The 18,418-nt window shown below is 46.0% G+C and overlaps 1 protein-coding gene and 1 long non-coding RNA gene across 10 annotated transcripts in view; one reads left to right on the top strand and one right to left on the bottom strand.

Annotated features, from left to right (window-relative positions):
• Positions 1 to 13,667, bottom strand: LOC133366535 (uncharacterized). Of its 5 annotated transcripts, XR_009758437.1 has the most exons (7): positions 13,026 to 13,112; positions 11,735 to 11,875; positions 10,205 to 10,473; positions 4,334 to 4,410; positions 2,794 to 2,905; positions 2,263 to 2,397; positions 1 to 1,665 (listed from the first exon to the last, which is right to left on the bottom strand). It is a non-coding gene; the product is annotated as an uncharacterized LOC133366535 (long non-coding RNA). The 5 variants fall into 5 exon arrangements; XR_009758438.1 differs by lacking the exons at positions 11,735 to 11,875; positions 13,026 to 13,112 and adding an exon at positions 13,427 to 13,667 and having other exon boundaries at positions 4,334 to 4,407; positions 10,324 to 10,473; XR_009758436.1 differs by lacking the exons at positions 11,735 to 11,875; positions 13,026 to 13,112 and adding an exon at positions 13,427 to 13,667 and having other exon boundaries at positions 10,324 to 10,473.
• Positions 12,020 to 18,418, top strand: part of NTF4 (neurotrophin 4) — a 19,528-nt gene continuing 13,129 nt past the window's right edge. The window contains exon 1 of one of the 5 annotated variants that reach the window (XM_061589746.1): positions 12,020 to 12,159. The gene's annotated coding sequence lies outside the window, so the exon portion shown is untranslated. Of the gene's footprint in view, positions 12,217 to 12,415; positions 12,803 to 14,257; positions 14,316 to 14,401; positions 14,428 to 18,418 lie in introns of those variants that run through there. The other 4 variants (XM_061589747.1, XM_061589745.1, XM_061589748.1 and 1 more) reach the window with 4 other exon arrangements.

Genomic DNA, 18,418 nt, shown 5'->3' on the forward strand with positions numbered 1-18,418 from the left:
GCTTGCCTAAACAATTTTTTTTTAATCAGGCTCCAAAAATAATACAGCAAAGGCATCTGCCAGATGTCAATAGGCAGGGAGTTCCAAAGAGCTGGTGCTGTCACGCTAAAAGAATGATTTCTTACAAGTGTGGAATGGATATTATGTGGCACCTGTAACAAATCCTCTTCCGCAGATTGAAGTGCTTGAGTAGACACATATGGGGTAAGGCAGTCCTGCAAGTAAAACTTTATTTGTCCTGCTGTAGGGTGTAGCTCCCTCTTCGGGATTTCTAGAAGTGGGCGGAGCAATTCCATACTCCAGACAGAGAGAGAGAGAAACAGCTCCACTTCTCTGGTGCAATGCCAGAAGAACATCCACCATATCCTATAGCAGGGATGGGGAACCACAGGCCTCCCGACCTCTTTATCTGGACCTCAGAACTCTTCCCAGGCCATCCCCCTACATTGCTGGGCTAGGAATTGTCCTTCAGCTCTGGTTGTGCTACCTGCTTGGCTGGATGGAGGTTAGAGAGGGGTTTTTAAGTGTATGTAGAAACTAGCCTACTATACAAAGGTAAAATTAGCATTTGTTGTTCCACCTACTTTCTTCTAGCCCTGCCCTCAACAGGCATGTGACCCTCTGGAAGGTTGCCTTGAAGGGAATGTGACTTTCAGGCTGAAAGCTTTCCCACCCTGTCCTATAACTCCTCAGTCACCCAGTGTAATGAAGGTATAGGATTGCATTCTAAATCTCTGAGTGGGTGGGTGCCTGTCATCTCTAGCAGACACAGATGCAAGCGCACAGGCATGAACAGAAAGGCAACATGATGGCATATGAACACAAGGACTGTAGATAAATGTTTTTCTAGTAGATTTTAATCAGAAGTGTAGGTTAGAGGAACCTCTTTTGGTTTTTAAATCAGTAGAGGTGGAGGACAGGCACATTGGAGAGTAAATGAATACACCAGCCAGCCAGCCAAGAGCCTTCAACACTGTGTAATAGTGGAGGCAGTGAGGCTTGTAAAGCTACACTTGCTATGAAATTGGGATAAGTATCCTGTATTAGCATCTGTGAAATGTTGGAGATAATTGAAGTTGTACCCAGTAAAAATTTATTTGGGAAGACTAGAATAGATTTTTGTTCAGGTTCAGGGCCTTGAAAAGGGTCGACAGTATAAACGTCTATTAATTTTATAGCAGTCAAAGTGGGACCTGCAATAAAATGTTACAGTGCGGAGAACTGCTGTTCAAGATTCCAGCCATTCCATTCTACCATCCCCCCTCCTCAGCATTGAGTCACTGCTCAGTCCTCCTCACTGGACTGTTTTGGCAGTATTGCCTCCCCCTTAAAGTTTCCCCCCCAAAATATTTGTTGTACTTCTGTAAACCTTGCCCCAAGCTTGCTGATGTCTCACTCTTGTGCTTGGGTGATGCTGTCATGGCTACATAAGTGACAGCGCTCTAAGCCTGAACATCAGAAATAGAGGGAATGGAAACTGTCATGACTTCTTAAAAAGAATTCTGAGGGCCCCTCCAGAGTGTCCCCCTCATATGTATTGTGCAATAATAGTGCATTAGTGGTGGATTTATCCTTGTCCATCATCCTTCTTTATTAGTTGTTCTGTGATGCTCCCGTAGTGTTACTGTATATTGCCATCTGGAGTGGAACAGCACAAGTCTTGCACTATAGTGTAATGAAAGCAGAACAGAAAATAAAGCAGAGCATTTGTGGTATGCAAATTTACAGGATTTCAGTACAGGAAATGCACTGACTGGAAGAGAAGCCATTTGTCTTTTGTCCACCTCAAAACCTTTGCAGGTGCAAACAGTATTTAAAGTGGGATTGCATACAACTGCCCCAGAGCCATCAGGTACACAAATGAAGATGAATGCACAATAAAAAGGATGTCTGGAGGGACCTTGAGAGTTGCATTGAATGTGCTGAGAATTCTCAGATTCTCTCTCTCTCTCTCTCTCTCTCACACACACACACACACACACACCGCTCTCTAATTCCTGGGGAGAAGAAATTACAGTTCAATTCACTGAAGTTGGCTTGAGAAGAAATTTTCTCCCAGCTCATAGTGACCCTGGGATTCTTTCCTTTTACTTGCAGTGTACAGTCTGGCTTACATACAAGGATCAGCTTGATATTTGTTTACTCAATAGAAAAGTAACCATCCACTGTACCCACAGACAACAGGAAAACTCAGAGAAAAGCTTGTGATGAAGATCTAAGACAGGGGTAGGGAACACTTTTCAGCCCAAGGTCCGCACTTACTTCTGGGCAACCTTCCAGGGGCCACATGCCAGTGGTGGGCATGGCCAGAGGCAAAGGAGATGGAACAGCAAATGTGATATTTTCCCTTTGTGCAGTAGGCTACTTTCGACACACGCTCACACACCCTTCTTTGTCCTGCATCCAGGTAAACAAGAAGCATGATCAGAGTTCAAGAACCCATTCCAGCCAGCCAAAAACACTAGAGAGGATGCAAAGCAGGCTTGGTACAGGGTGTGGTTCAGCTGCATGCATGGCATGTGGGAAGTCCTGAGGGCCACATAAAGAGGCCTGGAGGGCCACACTTGGTCCCTAGGCCTGACCTGAGGTTCCCCAAACCTGAAATAATTGCAGACAGGCACATGTGGAGACACTGGTCCCAAGCTGGGAAGGGCTTTAGAAGCCAAAAGCAGCACTTTGAATTATGCCCAGGAAAGGGCATAATTCAATGCAACTAGTGATGAATTGCTAGGGATGAGGGAGAAATTCTTCTGAGTTTGCATTTAAAAGTGATCCTACTTAACTCGTACTTACCGAAACAATACAAGAGCTGAAACCATTTTGAAGCCATCCTTCAAAAGTGTGCATTTCTCTGAATTTTGCAGCGCAGTTGTCCAGCCAAATAACGTGTACAAAAATGCGTCTACTGGGATAAAATGTCCATACAAATGCATATATTAAGTTCAGTTCTCCATGTTTCCAAATCAACATTTTAGTGCTAATTTCTCCTAATATACACACATTTGTACACAGTTTTACCTAATGTACAAATTTTTGCAAAGCAATTTCCCCTAATATAAAGCATTTTGGTATGTGATTTTAATTAAGGTTGGAAAAAATGAGAAAACTGAGAAAAACTAACATTGACAGATTTGCCCATCACAGTGCACTGGTATCATATGAAAATATGATCTTGATTGACTCTGTGGTGCGTCTGTTCTGTTTGCGGCAAATTGTCTGAACTGTGGTTGAGTGGGATAGTGCTCTCCCTTTAAACAGGGGTTGGACTGGATGGCCCGTTGAGTCTCCTCCACCTCTATGAATCTATGTATTGTACCCAAAGGAGTCAGCCTATGAAAACCTGGCCTGGCCTTGCGCTTGCCCTTGGGTGTCGGCAACTTCTTTTCACAAACATTTTCCTGTGGAATGTCCAGGTTTTTGAGCTTATAGAGCTGCTTCAAAGGAAAGCATCAGGTATGCTCCCTTTGAAGGCTTTCTTGTTTTGTTTTGTTTTAAACCCTCTTTCCAGCAGGTTTTGTTTCCACCTGGAATGAAACCACTTTTGGAGAAGCAAAGGAGAGGCAAGGAATATGGCTTTCTCCCTTCAATATTTTGTCCTGGGTAATTGGAGAAGGCCATCTTTGGTAATTGCTTATGTCTCTGTCCCTTCTTTGAGACAGACAAGGCTGCCTATTCATACTAACAAAAGCCAGGCAGAGACAGGTCTGGGCTTTGCCCTGCCACGGCCTGCTGTTTGAAGTGAGGTGCTGAAAAGAGGCAGCTGGCTTTGTTCTCCTGACAAAAGTTGTATCGTTCGGGGCCAGGACCCAACCCAGAAGAGGGCTGCGGGGAAAATTCTGGCTTCCGAAAGGTGAGGAAATGATTGGACCTGAGCTCCGGAGACAGGCAAAGGCATTCCAGGACCGAGGATGCCCTGAGACTCAACATAGGAAGTTGCCTTCTACTGAGTCAGAGTGTTGGTCCATCTAGCTCAGTATAGTCTACAGTGACCGGCAGCAGCTCTCTGGGGTTTCAGGCAAGGGACATGCCCTGGAGATACCAGGGACTGAGCCTGGGACCTTCGGCATGCAAAGCACATGCTCTGCCACAGAGCTCTGGCCCTCTCTAGAACAACAGTTGTGGAAATGGGAAATGGGCTGCCTTCAAGTCGATCCCGACTTATGGCGACCCTATGAATAGGGTTTTCGTGGTAAGCAGTATTCAGAGGGGGTTTACCATTGCCTCCCTCTGAGGTCGAGAGGCAGTGACTGGCCCAAGGTCACCCAGTGAGCTTCATGGCTGTGTGGGGATTCGAACCCTTGTCTCCCAGGTCGTAGTCCAGCACCTTAATTACCTTGGTGGATCCTGTGCTGTCTTGTATGCTGCAAAGAGCCAGACACATGGATATAATTGTGACGCCCTGGGCTCCTACTGGGAGGAAGGGCAGGATATAAATCAAATAAATAAAACTATTAACAATAACAATATCAATGATCTCTACCAAAAAACCTTGTAAATGAGGCTCAACATACTTGGTGGTGTGGATGTGTCATATCAGCAACTAAAATGAGGTATCATTTACTGGAGTGAGTGTTCAGTTATGTATCTCTCCAGACTAGGGATGGGGAACATGTGGCCTCCAGATGTTTTGGATTACAACTCCCATAATCTCTGACCATTGGGCATGCTGGCTAGGGGCTGATGGGAGTTGGAGTCCAATAACATATATAGAGCATCAGGTTGGTGAAGGCTGCTCCAGACTGCCCATTTAGTCCAGTATCGTCCACTGCTCTGATGGGGAGCAGCTCTCCAATGTTTTGTGAAGGAATATTTTCACAGCACCTGTTTCCTTATCCTTTTAGCAACAGAATCAGGGATCAAACCACAAGATATCTGAACATCTGAGGCAGCAAATCCAAGAGTCCCTTCCTCCCCTTGAGAAATAAATTAAACATTTGACCGTTTGCTCCCTTTTAATGGTAGCCCAACATTTAACAATTGAGGTGGACCATAAAATTGGGACCAGTGGTGGGGCCAGTGACAGCTAGTGGCTCCATGTCAGTTTGACAGTGGATTTTGCACCAGGTTTTAGTCTGAAACTTGGACAGCTCCTTGAAAGTTCAGGCTAAAACCTGGAGCAGATTCCACTGCCCCACTGACATGGAGCCATCAGCCGCCACTGGGTGGGACCAAGCCCTGATAGTATGTATCCTGACTGGTTTATACATGGCAGCAGGATGAAGGGGTGGAATGCTGGGAATGAGCAGAAAGGATTGCACTGTTTCAGACTTTGGGGAGAGGGGAATCATGTTTTTAAATGTTCCCCTAACATCTCATAAGAAGAGCCTTGCTGGATCAAACCAAAAACCCATCTCGTCCAGCAATCCTTTCTCACAAGCAGGATATGAGTGCAATAGTATTTTCCTGTTTGTGATTTCCAGCAACTGGTAATCAGAAGCATACTACCTCTGATACTGGAGGTGATGCCATTACCAATAGCAGCAACTGATAGTGTTACCCATCCTGTAAAGAGGAAACCTACTGCTAAATGGGCAGGCTGGAACGTTTCTCTCTGGAGTGCTAGATTTCAATCTGCAGGGAGTTTTTTACATGGGAGACCATTCTTAAAAAAAAAAAAAAAGTGATTCTCTCCCATCTGTAATCTGAAGTGACACAGTCATTTTCAGCACCTCATTCCCACCTTCCCACATGGACATAGACAGCTATCTCAAGGCAAGCCTTAACATTAGGCCAAGACAGGGGGGCTGTCTCAGGGGCCAGACGCCAGGGGAGGAAGAGGGGCCAGGCAGTGGTGATGATGTGTTGAGGAATACATCAGTATATACCACTAGACCTGCCTGGCACCCCTTAAGCTAGCCTGCTGCCTTCGGGTGCAGTGCAGGATGCCTTCCTGTTGCCAGTGTTTTAGTAACAGTCAATGGCTCTTTAAAGCCCATGGCTCCCCCCAAATAATCCTGGGAACTGTAGTTTACTCATCACCAGTAGTACAATGGCAAATTCAGACGTGCAGGGTCCCATCATGTTAGTCATAGTCATGCCCCTCCTCCCTTTTTGCTGTGGGGTTGAGAATGAGATCCTTGTTAATGCCTTCTCCCACAATAGATATCCCTAGGAGCCAATAAGCATGAAAGTGGAGAGTGTTAGCTACTGAGAAGACTCTTCTCAGTGGCTGACTCACTCTGTTCACTCCGATTGGCTCCAATCAGCAGGAAAGGTCAAGGGAGCATGTTAGAAGATTCTTCTCAGTGGCTAAGACACTTCCCTTCCATGCTGATTGGCTCACAGGATGCTGGAGACACAGGGACCCTGCTGGAACCCTGCTCCTAAAAAGGTAAAGGATCTAAGTCTCCCCAAGATCCTGGAGGACTACACCCCTGCTCATCACAGTGCTACAATTCCAGCACTCAACAAACTACAGTTCCCAGGATCCTTTGGGGAAAGCCATGTGCTTTAAATGTGTATGGTATGTATGCAAGAGGGGGCGCCATTTTGTCCTTTACTTCAGGTAACAAAATGTGTTGGGCCACCTTTAACCATCTTGATTAGAAGGCAGAATAGCCTCACAGCTCACTTTCTTTTCCAGCCACCCCACCCCACCAGCAATTTTGGGTGGTAATGGAAAATTTCCCACTTAAAATAAAAACAAGAGTTAGTGACCAAGAGCCCTTCCAGCCTGTTGCTGTTTTGAGGTGGGATTCAATCACATACTGGCAAATTCAGGTTGCGCAATTATAGTTGATAGTGAAGTCTTGAGCAGCAAACCTGCTGCCCCCAATCAGCAGGCTTCTTGCTGCAAGGAAAGTGACGGGAAAATGCACTGGAAAGCGCAGAATAACACGTGCTTTGATGCAATATCACCTAACCTCCCCGCAAACAGTAGTGTAGTAGCAAATTCAGAAGTGCAGGGTCCCTTCATGATAGTCACAGCTACGCCCCCTCTCAGCCATGCCCCTTCTAAATTTATAGAATAATCTGGCCAAGATTGAATACAGCTTTATGCCTGTATATCACTGTCACCATTTGTCAGTGATACTGCTTGAATTACTGAATTGTCTTACTGGCTTATAGGATGCTGGAGATGTAGGGGCCTTGCTGGGACCTAGCTCCCAAAAAAGCAAGAGGTCTAAGACCCTCCTGAGACCCTGCACGACTACATTTCTGCCCGCAAACAAATAAAAATGAATGCTCATTAAATAACCAGCTTTGTCTAATCTCCCAGCAAACAAATCAGGATGAATGCTCTATAAACAGGTTGTCTGGAAGCCCCCTCAGAGTCTGAGCCAGGAAATCCCTTCTTCAAATATTGCCTCTCATAATTTCATGAGGTGTCTAGTGAGTAGGGGACCTTAGAACACAGCTAGACATGCTGGTTTCAGAACTGAGTCACTGCCAAGAAACTGCAGGGCAGGGAGGGGGTGATTTTAAGTTGAGAGCCAGCATCATGTAGTCATGGTAAGAACTGGGAGACCAGGTCAGCCACGATATTCCCAGATAACCTTGGGCCAATAATTATCTCTCAGTCTAGCCTACCTCACAGGGCTGTTGTGAGAATAAAAGGGGGGGAAGAGGAGTAGAACATTGAACTCTTTGCAGAAAAGGTAGGATATTAATAATAATACATAAGCTGAATAATTATGGTGGGAGGAGATGAAAATGAAGGTGTCATTAATAACAATAATTAGCCAATGTGTCAATTTCTTATATCTGTCTATAACTATATATTATGTTTGAAAATGGCTCTTTGCAGATAGTTTTACAGTAAGGGCTACCCATAACTCATGTTATGATGACACAGGCAAGATTGAACATTGGGGGCAAAGTGTGACAAGGAGGAAGAGGCTCCTTCTGGGAGGAAGGGCAGGTTATAAATGTAATTAATTAATAAATATATAAAATAAAAGTGTGACATATGTTATGGATGGTCCAGGGATCAGCCCAAGAGATTTTGCTGCCTGACACAGAACAAAATTCCATTGGGGAATCTCTCCTTGAGAGTAAGAACAGGTGCAAAATAAATTAAATCCCTAACAATTTTCTGCCTTTTTGTGGCAACCAAAATCAGCTGCCTGAGACAATAGGGATCAGCCCAAGAGATTTTGCTGCCTGACACAGAACAAAATTCCATTGGGGAATCTCTCCTTGAGAGTAAGAACAGGTGCAAAATAAATTAAATCCCTAACAATTTTCTGCCTTTTTGTGGCAACCAAAATCAGCTGCCTGAGACAATCTGCCTCACTGCCCAATGACAGGGCCAGCCCTAGGGTGATCTGTAAGTCGCTTGAAATATCACTTTGTTGTTACCTGATTTACAGTGAGGCCACCACCACCACTATATCACTCCAATCCCTGATTCCAATCCCTTCTCTGAGGGTGCTTTTTGTATGGGACACTACCTTGAATGTTTTTATGCAAGCGAGAAAAAAGAGCCAACAGTTCAAATCAAATGCACATGGCAGCCTGTATACATTTTACATACAGCTGAGAAACTTCTTTAAGTGTCAGATTCCAGAGGGGTAGCTATGCAAAGTTGTTACATCAGACACAAACACACAGAGTCTTCTGGCACTTTAAGACTAACAGATTTAGGCTGCAATATTAAACATATTTACTGAGGGAGTTGACCTTGTTGAACATAGTGAAACTTACTGCTGAAAAAAGCATGTTTAGAATGGCTCGGTTACTGTCCTGTCTGTTTATTTAAATACAGTGCAATCCTAACTATGTCTACTCAGAAGTAAGTCCTATTGAATTCAGTGGGAATTACTCCTATGTGAGATTAGGATTGCAACCTTACTCCCTAGAAAGTGTAACTAGAGAGCCAGTGTGGTATAGTGGTTAGTGTGTGTTAGACTGGGACCTGGGAGATCAGGGTTCAAATCCCCCCTTGGCCATGAAGCTCACTGTCTCTTAGCCTAACCTACCTCACAGGGTTGTTGTGAGGATAAACTTGGGAGGAGAACCATGTTTGTCCGCCACCTTGAGCTCCTTGGAGGAAAGGTGGGATGTAAATGTAATAATAAAACAGAGGCTGTGGATGCGTGAAACAGTTTTGGTTTCTCTCACTTTCTTGCTTTACAGTGTTCAGTTCTCCACATTTCCACATCAGCTTGCAATTTATTTAATTGTTTAGAATCCTGATGAAAATTTAGTATTTTAGTGTGAAATTTTCCTAGTATACATGTTTGCATGAAAGTTTGGATAATATTATGCACATTTTTACAAAGCAGTTTTGCATTCTATCACATTTTTGTATGATATTTTCATGAATATATGCATTTTTATGCACACCTTACCCTAATACACACATTTTTGTACACATTTCTCGGCTGGAGAATTGCACTGCAAAAATCAGAGAAATGCAGCTCTCAAAAGGACATCTGTGTTTCGCTCTCCATATTGTTTCAGAATGTGTTAATTTTGTAGATTCACTTGGATAGTGAACTGAACCGAATTTCTTCTACAACCCTACTACCAGGATAAGCTTTGATGAACCACAGCCCCCTTCTCTCTCTCTCTCTCTCTCAATTTTATGAACAAATTATACATCAGTTACAGCCTCCAAACATGGTGCAGGTTAGTGTTAATGGTTGGCCTTAGGTCTAACAGAAAGGTTGAAAAACCATAAGTGTGGGAATGGGTACAGTTTAGACTGTCATTCTCTCTGTTAGTAATGTTCAGGAGCAAGCACAGATCCTTATTTAGCGAGAAAGGCACCACACACACTGGGCCTTCAGCCAGTCACAATTTCTTAGCCTAACCTAACAGGGTTGTTGTGAGGATATGAGAACTATGTACACGACCTTGAGCAGTTTAGAAGAAAAATGGAAATGGACTGCCTTCAAGTTGATTCCGACTTATGGCGACTGTATGAATAGGGTTTTCATGGTAAGCAGTATTCAGAGGTGGTTTACCATTGCCTTCCTCTGAGGCTGAGAGGTAGTGACTGGCCCAAGGTCACCCAGTGAGCTTCATGGCTCTGTGGAGATTCCAACCCTGGTCTCCCAGGTCATAGTCCAACACCTTAACCACTACACCATACTGGCATAACCAGAACAAACCTGAAATTCTCTCCTCCTCCTTTGCTGCAGAATATTGAATTTAAAGCCCGTATATAGTGAAAATCAAGAAATTCTTGAGGTAGAATTTTAAAAAAACCCAATACAGGACATGTGCACATATCAATATAAATCTTTAAAATGCATACCATTGACCACATACAGTTTTAGGTTTTCCAAATTCGAGCGTAATGTGGTGGAGGCTCTCTACCATGTTCTTTTTGATTTACATAAACTATGAACAGATACCAAGTTTCATAGAAATTACTTTCATGGTGATATCTTGGGATACTCTCAATTTGATCATTATTTTTTCCATGCACAGCCCCCTTCTGATAGAGCTGACCCAAGACATTGTGCCCATGGCTGGCCAAGTTATTTTGGTCTCTGAGGCAGCAAATCCAGCAAGCATCTCTTCCTGAAAGTAAAAAGGCAATCATATTAAATTCAGGTTGCAATTCTATATGTACTTATCTGGTGTGCTAACTTGCTTCTGAGCAGACATGCATAGATTTATTTATTTATGTGTTTATCATTAATTGTATGTTTATTGCTTACTACAAAAATGTCTCAAAAGCATACATGATGCAAAATTTAAAACACATCAAAAAGATAAAAGTACATTAATTGACTAAAAGTGCTCACCCTGCTATTGCACAAACAAAAGGCAAATCCTACACAACCCTACTAAAAGATGAGCATCAACACAGGCATTGGTATCATCATACTCTTTGACCCCAATTAAGAGCCAAATGCCTGGGTGAATAGAAATGTCTTTGCCTGGTGCCTCAAAGCTGGTCTGGAGCAATATGCTTCCAAATACCAGTTGCTGGAAACAGCAGGAGCGGAGAGTGCTCTTGCACTCATATCCTGCTTGTGGGCTTCCCATAGAAATTTGGCTGGCCATGGTGAGAACAGGATGCTGGACTCAATGGGCCATTGGCCTGATCCAGCAGGGTCTTCTTATGTTCATATGTTAATGATGACACCCGTTCCACAGTCACGGAGCCACCACTGAAAAGGCCCATTTTGCCAGTCCAGGTAGATTTATTTGGGGAGGAGCAGACCACAAGCACTGTAAATGACTAATTGCTCCTCTTTCTTGACACCCAAAATCAGCTAGCTGCCTGAGGTGGCTACCTCACCCCAGTAGTAGGGCTGAGCCTGCTGCATCAGATACATAAACCCGGATGGAGAACCATCAGGGATGATGGGAGTTGGAGTCCAGCAACATCTGGAGGGCCACACATTTCCCATCCCTGGAATCAAGTCTATCTTCAGATATGTGTTACACGCGTATGGGTACAGAGGGAAATACTGTAAACAGCAGGGTTCAAATGGCTGTGAAATGTGCAAGGCACAGGCTGTGGCAGTTGTAATGGAAAGCTGAAATGTATACAAGATAAGAAGGGCCAATTTAAGCGTTGCATAGAGCTGTGGCAGGCTGCGCCTCGTACATTTCACGGCCATTTGGCCCCCATTGTTTACACACTGAAGATATCGCTACATGTATCTGATGAAGTGAGCTCTAGCCCACGAAAGCTGATATCACAACAATAACCCTGCTCTTCTTCAAGGTGTCCCAAGGTTCTTTCTAGGTTTTAGAATGTGAGGAAGCGGTCCCCTGTCAGGGTTGCACATTCGATTCGAAACACTACAGGCTTCTGTTTCTCTCTCACGTGTTAACAGCATTCACAAATGATGGTTTGCGTGTCACTATGGCTATTTCCCTTGGCCTTGGGGGGTCTTCTGCTGTTTTCGCCTTCCTGCTGCAGGTCTCGCGGGCTCCCTTGGAAAGCTGAGCCATGCGCCGACGACAGCTGAAGAAGGACATTAGTTTAATTACCGCCTCGGCGGGTCCCGGGGGGAGTCTCTTCTCAGAAACTCCCGCCTGGGAGCTTCCGGGCTCAGTCGCGGCGGCGGGAATTAGATGAAACCTTCGAGGAGAGCCGCCCCGCCGTCCGTCGCCCATTGCCAGAGGCAGGAGACTAGTCCGCATGGATCATCTCATCCCTTCCCCTCCCTCCCCGCTGTAGAGGTGGGCCTGTGGGTGCGCGCACGGAAGGCGGCGGCGGCGGCAGGCAGGCGTGCGCGGCTATGTCAGGTATGGGACTGGACGACGGGGGCTTGGCGGGACCCTCTGGAGACCGAGAGCGGCAAGGTAAACCGCTTGGCGCGCGGCTGGAGAGGCGCGAGCCGGGGAGGGCAAGATCGGGCAAGCTCCGCGGAGGCGGGAAGGAGCCAGAAGGGGGAAGCGGAGCGCAGCCTCGACGGTCTCTCCGTCCACCTTCTTCCTCCACGCCCGCCCGCTCTCCCGTCTTCCTAACGCTCCCCCCCCCCGCCTCCTTCTGCGTTTCTCCTCAAAGTCAAACCGATCTCTATTCTTCTCTTTTCCTTTCCTTCTCCGGCACCTCCAAACCAGTTCCTCCGGTCCTTCTCCACCTGGATCTTTTCCTCCTCTCCGCGCCGTCCCGTCCCCCTTCTTCCCTCTCTCAGGCCCACCCCCCCTTTCTCTTGGGGGAGCAGAGGAGTCTCTCTGTCGCCCCCTCCCCTCCCCTCGCCGTCTCCACCAGCAGCCTTTGCGCTCGCTTGAACAGCAAAGCCGGGAATGGGATCCCGAGCGCCAGCGAGTCCCCTCTTGCGTGTGGAAACCTGAAGGCGCCCGCACGGCTGAAGGGGGCTTTCCTCAGCCCCATGCGAAGGGGCAGGAGGACGATGGCCCCGGGCACAGCGAGGGCACCCGAAAGGTAGGAGGCGAAGGGGTGAAAGAGAGAGCCAGGCAGACAGGAGACTCCAGCTTCTAGATCTACACCTCCCCCCCCAGCTCAGCGCACTAGACTCCTCTCCCAAAGAACCCAGGCGTCCGAGATTCCAGCAGCCCCCTCCCACTGCCTTCCAAAGAACCGAGGCGTCCGGGAGTCCAGCATTCCTCCCCCCGCCCCAAATCACACGAATACTAGGTCATACTACCTTCCAAAGAACCTAGGCGCCCAGGCACTATTCCTTCCCATAGAACCCAGCACGGAATTCTAGCACGCGCTTTCCCTTCCCCGCCCCTCCAACATTAGTTTTTACTCTCCTCTCAGAGAACCCAGGAGCCCGGATGCCTCTGAACTTGGTCTTCAATTGTCTCTCACCCCCCCCCTTTGAACTGTGTGTCTATCCCTGCCCGTCCATCCAACCCAGGTAAAGGGGCGGGGGAGGGGAAGGCACGTCCATGGTCAAGGGAAATATACCTCTCACACCCACACGCACACACCCGTACGTATGCCTACGAGGAGAGCTAGATGGAAACCAGCTGGAGAGAAACGAACGGAAAGGCGGAAATATCCTTTGCTTGTTCGCCCCTTCGTCCGCCTGGTTTGGATTACCTGCTGGCGATGGAAAGCAGGACGCCTGGGTCCCCTGGAAGAGAGGGCGATCCAACACACAGGGAAGCCGGGGTCGCTCCCCTCAGACACACAGGCGCACGCGCGATCTTGCCCCTTTTCTTCAGATCCACTGACCCCAAACCAATCACACAGGTTTCCGTCATGGTCACTAGGAAAGAAGCACCCAGATTGCTAGCGCGGGAGAGGGGTTGAAGGCCAGTGGATCTCGGCAGGCTCTGTCCAGTGCTTATCTAGGGAGAGTTGGGATCCTGGTGCAATCCAATACTATTTAAGGCGGGGGGCGGTGGTGGAGGAGAGGGAGCTGGGGAAGAAATGCTGAAGGACACACCAGTCAACTTCCTAATCCCAGCCCAATCTCCATATTTTATGGATGTGTTCATTTCTGTTCTTACATTTCTGCCTCGCATTTCTTCCTTCATGGATCCCAAGGGGCATACGTGTAGGGTTGCATACACACCATACAATTAAAGCACATGATGTCCCTCAAAGTATCCTGGGAACTGTAGTTCGTTAAGGGTGCTGGGAAGTATAGCTCTGTGAGGGGGGTAAACTACAGTTCCCAGGATTATTTGGGGGAAGTCATCCAGGCACTGACCAAACCCAGACCTACTTAGCTTCAGCAAGGTGGTAGCTTCCTGTGCCTCTAGATTTACTCTGCAAGAATTACAAGTGTCAGATTTATTATTTTTAATTACATTTACATCCCTACTCTAGGGGGCCTACATAGGGTTCCCTGGCAGTCTTCCATCCAGGCACTGAGCAGACCTAGACCTGCTTAGCTTCAGCAAGGTGGCTGCATCTCATGCCTCCAAGTCAGAAGAAACCTCCCGTTACCTCATATTCCATACCCCTCTCACCCCACGTCTCCGTAAGTGTCTCTCCCCTCATTCTTCCAATCTCCAGGGAAAAGTGAGCCATTTTATATTTCATTCATTTGGAAATTGGCAGCAAGACTGGAAGGATATATTCAAGTTTAAACTGTAAGAAATGGGTGTAGTTCAAGACCGGGGTTGTATTTATTGCATAATAATCACAATGATGATGATAAATGTTAGATAGTCAAAACTGAAGCTTTTGGGAACTGGACAGAAGATAGAGCAGATGCAAAACAGGATTTGTAGATCTCCACCTTCAACATACGCACAGAAGGATTTGTATCTTTGACATGCATGCTTAGTACCTGACCCTATGTTATTGTTTATAATACTAGTCAATAGAATCAGTGAACTGGCTGAAAAAATAGATGTTCCTGAGGAATAAGCACATGTGGTCTGAAAAAGCGGTGGGCAGGTTCAGTGTGCACCCCTTTTCATCCTAAAAGGTGTCCCCAAAAGGAATAATAACAATAATAATAATTTGATTTTTTAATCTGCCCTTTGCTAGAAGGTCCCAGGTAGGTTATAACAATTTAAAATTCAATATTAAAAGCAGTTTAAAACAAATTACAGCCACAGGAATAGGGTAGATCCTGAAAATGTATAACTTGGGGGTCAAAGGCCAGAAGGGTAAAGACGTGCATCTTCAGCATAGGATAGAAACTATATAATAAAGGTGCCAGGCGCATCTGTCTGGGGAAGGAATTTCTCAACCTCGGAGTTGCCACAGAGAATTCCCTCTCCCAGGCCACCACCCTCCTTGAACTTCTGAGGGTGATGGAACTACCAAGTGGGGCTCCTCTGCTGATGTTAACACACACAAGAGGGCCTGTAGGGAAGGGGGTGGTCTTTCAGACATTTGAGGCCTAAGTAGGTCACAGCAGGGTTGGAGGAACTGAGAGTTATGACTCCTGTTTTTTCTGAATAGGGCCTAGTCTTCAAGATTTCATGCCCAGGACCACATTTATCCCAAACATGCATTTTATTGTCTTCTGTTGTTATTATTTTCCCATATTTTACCGCCCTGGGCTCCTACTGTAATCATTGTCGTTGTTGTCTTCTTCTTCTTATCATTATCATCATCATCATTATCATTATTATGCCACCCTGGACTCCTATTGGGAGAAAGGGCGGGATATAAATCTAATAAATAAATAAAATTATTATTATATTTATTTATTAGATTTATATCCCCCCCTTTCTTCCAATAGGAGTCCAGGGCAGCATAATGATGATGATGATGATATATTTGTATGGGGATGGTGCTGCTGTCGCAATCCAGTTTCTGTCAGGCCAGGACCAAATTGTGGGTCCTGACACACTTGTTGAGAACCAGTGGCTAGTGGGTTAACTTGCTCTGTGTGAGCATAGAAGGAGAATGCCCAGGATGCCCAGCTTAGTGGCTTATGTCTAACTTAATAGCTTAAAGCACAGACAGGCAACCTGCAGCCCCCAACACCCATTCTGCCATCAGAGCTCCTGCCTTCCTGATCATTTCCTCCTTCCTGCATTTAAGAGCCAGCCCCTCCTTTGATATAATTTCAGAACAATTGGAAGAGAGCAATATTTTATTTGATAAAATAAGATGTTTTTTTAAAAAAATCCTGGTTGTATGGCTTTGAAGAAAGGCTCCCCTGCCTCCAGCTGTCTCAGAACAAATTGGTAGGCTTTTACCACATACGTGTGTGAGAGTGTGTGTGTGTGTTGCACATTGAAATCAGAAAGGAATTACTTTCACTTGCTTTCAAGAACAGTTGCTGAGCCATCTTTATTATGGATTAGTTATTCCATAAATTTTTTATATCTACCCATCATCAGTTCTGGCTCCACCTGCCACCAGCATGTGCTCCACCCAACAGATTACCTGCTCCTGCTGCAACCCTCAACAGAAAAAAAGGTTGCTCACAGGCAGAGATGGTGCCAGGTATGACTGGGCCCTTGGGCACCAAGCTGCCCTGGACCCGTGGCACCATAGCCCAACACTGATACAGGTGGTGCAGGGCTAATAAGCCCACCTACCTTTTGTGTCATGTGAATGAAGTGTGTGCGTAGTGCGCATGCCTGCCATCAACCAAGATGGCAGGCATGTGTGCACAGTATGCACAACATTCACACTGATGGGAGAGGTAGGTGGTGTGTGTGTGTGGGCTTATTGAAGCTCGCACTGTCTGTATGAGGGGAGTGCCTGGGAGCTCCCTCTCTGTGTTCTACAGCAGGGTTGGGTTTCAGGACCTGACTTTGCAGCAGATCATGGAACTGGAGCCCCACTCTCCCACCCTAAGGACCCCTCTGGGCTGCAGGGGCCCTTGGCCAGGGCCTAACCTGACCACCATCTGGCACCAGCCCTGCCACGGGTACTGGCTTAAGAGGCTAGCAAGGAAGAAGATGTCATCTGAATTCTTTTTGAGGGTCAAATCAAATCAAATTTTATTACAGTCAACAGACCATTGAATCATCAGATAAAAGATGATATTATTACAACCTCATTAAAAATATATATAAATGGAATAGATATAAATAAGTGAAATAATACTAAACAACAATTACAAGGGACCAAATAACACACAGTTGGTTTGGAGACAATTAATCAAACAATTACGAGTGGTCTAATATGGATATAGCCAAGTTCAAGAATTAGGCCACTTGCTCCATAATTGACTTGTTAGTACCTTGAAGTAATAAAGTAATGAAGAGACTTGCTAGAACAACCAGGGAAAGACTGGATAATAGGGTATATTAAGTCAAAAAGATGTCAGCACTCCTGGGTTCTCTAGAAACAAATCAAACCCCACGAGATTCTTAAGTAACATTATCCAGTGATTCAAACATTGGGGTCTTTGTCTATGAGGCCTTTTGTACCAAGAGCACCCTCAGGTTCGGAACTACCCCAGTGCCTTCTGCTTCAAGTCTCCTCTCTTGGTTTCCTGGGGCAGCAATTGTACCAAATCATCTGCTTTCACTTCAGGGCAATGCTGCTTGATTGACACAATGAGGCAACCAAGTGTTGCTAAAGCAGATGAAGAGGCCAGATACAGTAGGAGAGTGGAATGGGGCCAGGTGTTACCTCATTTGGAAGTCCCAGGCTCTGTGGCTCAGAGCTGCAAGCCAGGCAAGGCCTGAAAATTTCCTAAAGGGGATGTGGTAGATAGGTGGGTTCACTGAGGAGATTTGTGGAAAGGGTAAGAATTCTGGATCTCTTGGATTAAAGGAAAGAGAAGAGTTAATCCAAACAAAAGAGTTAATTCAAACAAACTTTATTAACATTTAAATTATGACAGTCTGTGTTTCACCAGACCCTGGTTTAGGACTATTTCTAAAGCCCCAAGGCAGGCATAGGATTTTGTGTCCTCAGGATCTTGGCTTTCATTTAAGCCAGGTGCATTTAAGCCTTTGGCCTTTCAGTTGTTGCTGAACTACAACTCCCAGGAAGCATGACCAATGGCCAGGGGTTATGAGAATTGTCATTTAATAGCATCTGGAGAGCCAAAGGTTCCCCATACCTGATTTAAACAAAAGCAAGCTCCTGGTCCTTGTGAAGAATGCACAAGTGAAATCCAAAGAGTAGAGTAAGGGCTTGGGGTGTGGGTGGTAGTCAGCATGTTGCCTGCCTCCTCCTTTCTTCCCCTTGAGTACTGCTTGCTGCTGGCGCTGTATAACTCCCTTCTTGCTCTTCACCCCCCTTCCTCATCCACACGCATGTGGAATAAGGGTGGGGGAAGCTTCAATTTTAGAAACAGCAAAGGAAAATACATTGCACAAAGGCACCAAAACGGCAATTGCCGTGAAAATTTGTGCAGTTTAATTTGACACTGCAGAAATTGGAATTGTCTTGCAGAGAACTTGGGGCTCCTTTCTAACACAAGACTGATCCCCTACTGGATTCAGGTCTTCCGCAAAATGAAAAAAGCTGGAAGGGTCAATCTACACAATTAGACAGAGAAAACAGTGACTGCAGGCCAGAATTGTGGGCATCCTCAACAAAGCCACCGCTTCCTGCTTGCTGATCAGTGTTACGTCTGGAAGGCGGCAGGTCGGAGCCTGCCCGGTGCTAAGCTACGCATACCTCCTCAGAGCAGGGGCTGGTTCCCCTGCACTG

Source organism: Rhineura floridana, chromosome 11 (genome assembly GCF_030035675.1).
Source record: "Rhineura floridana isolate rRhiFlo1 chromosome 11, rRhiFlo1.hap2, whole genome shotgun sequence".
Classification (NCBI taxonomy): Eukaryota; Metazoa; Chordata; class Lepidosauria; order Squamata; family Rhineuridae; genus Rhineura; species Rhineura floridana.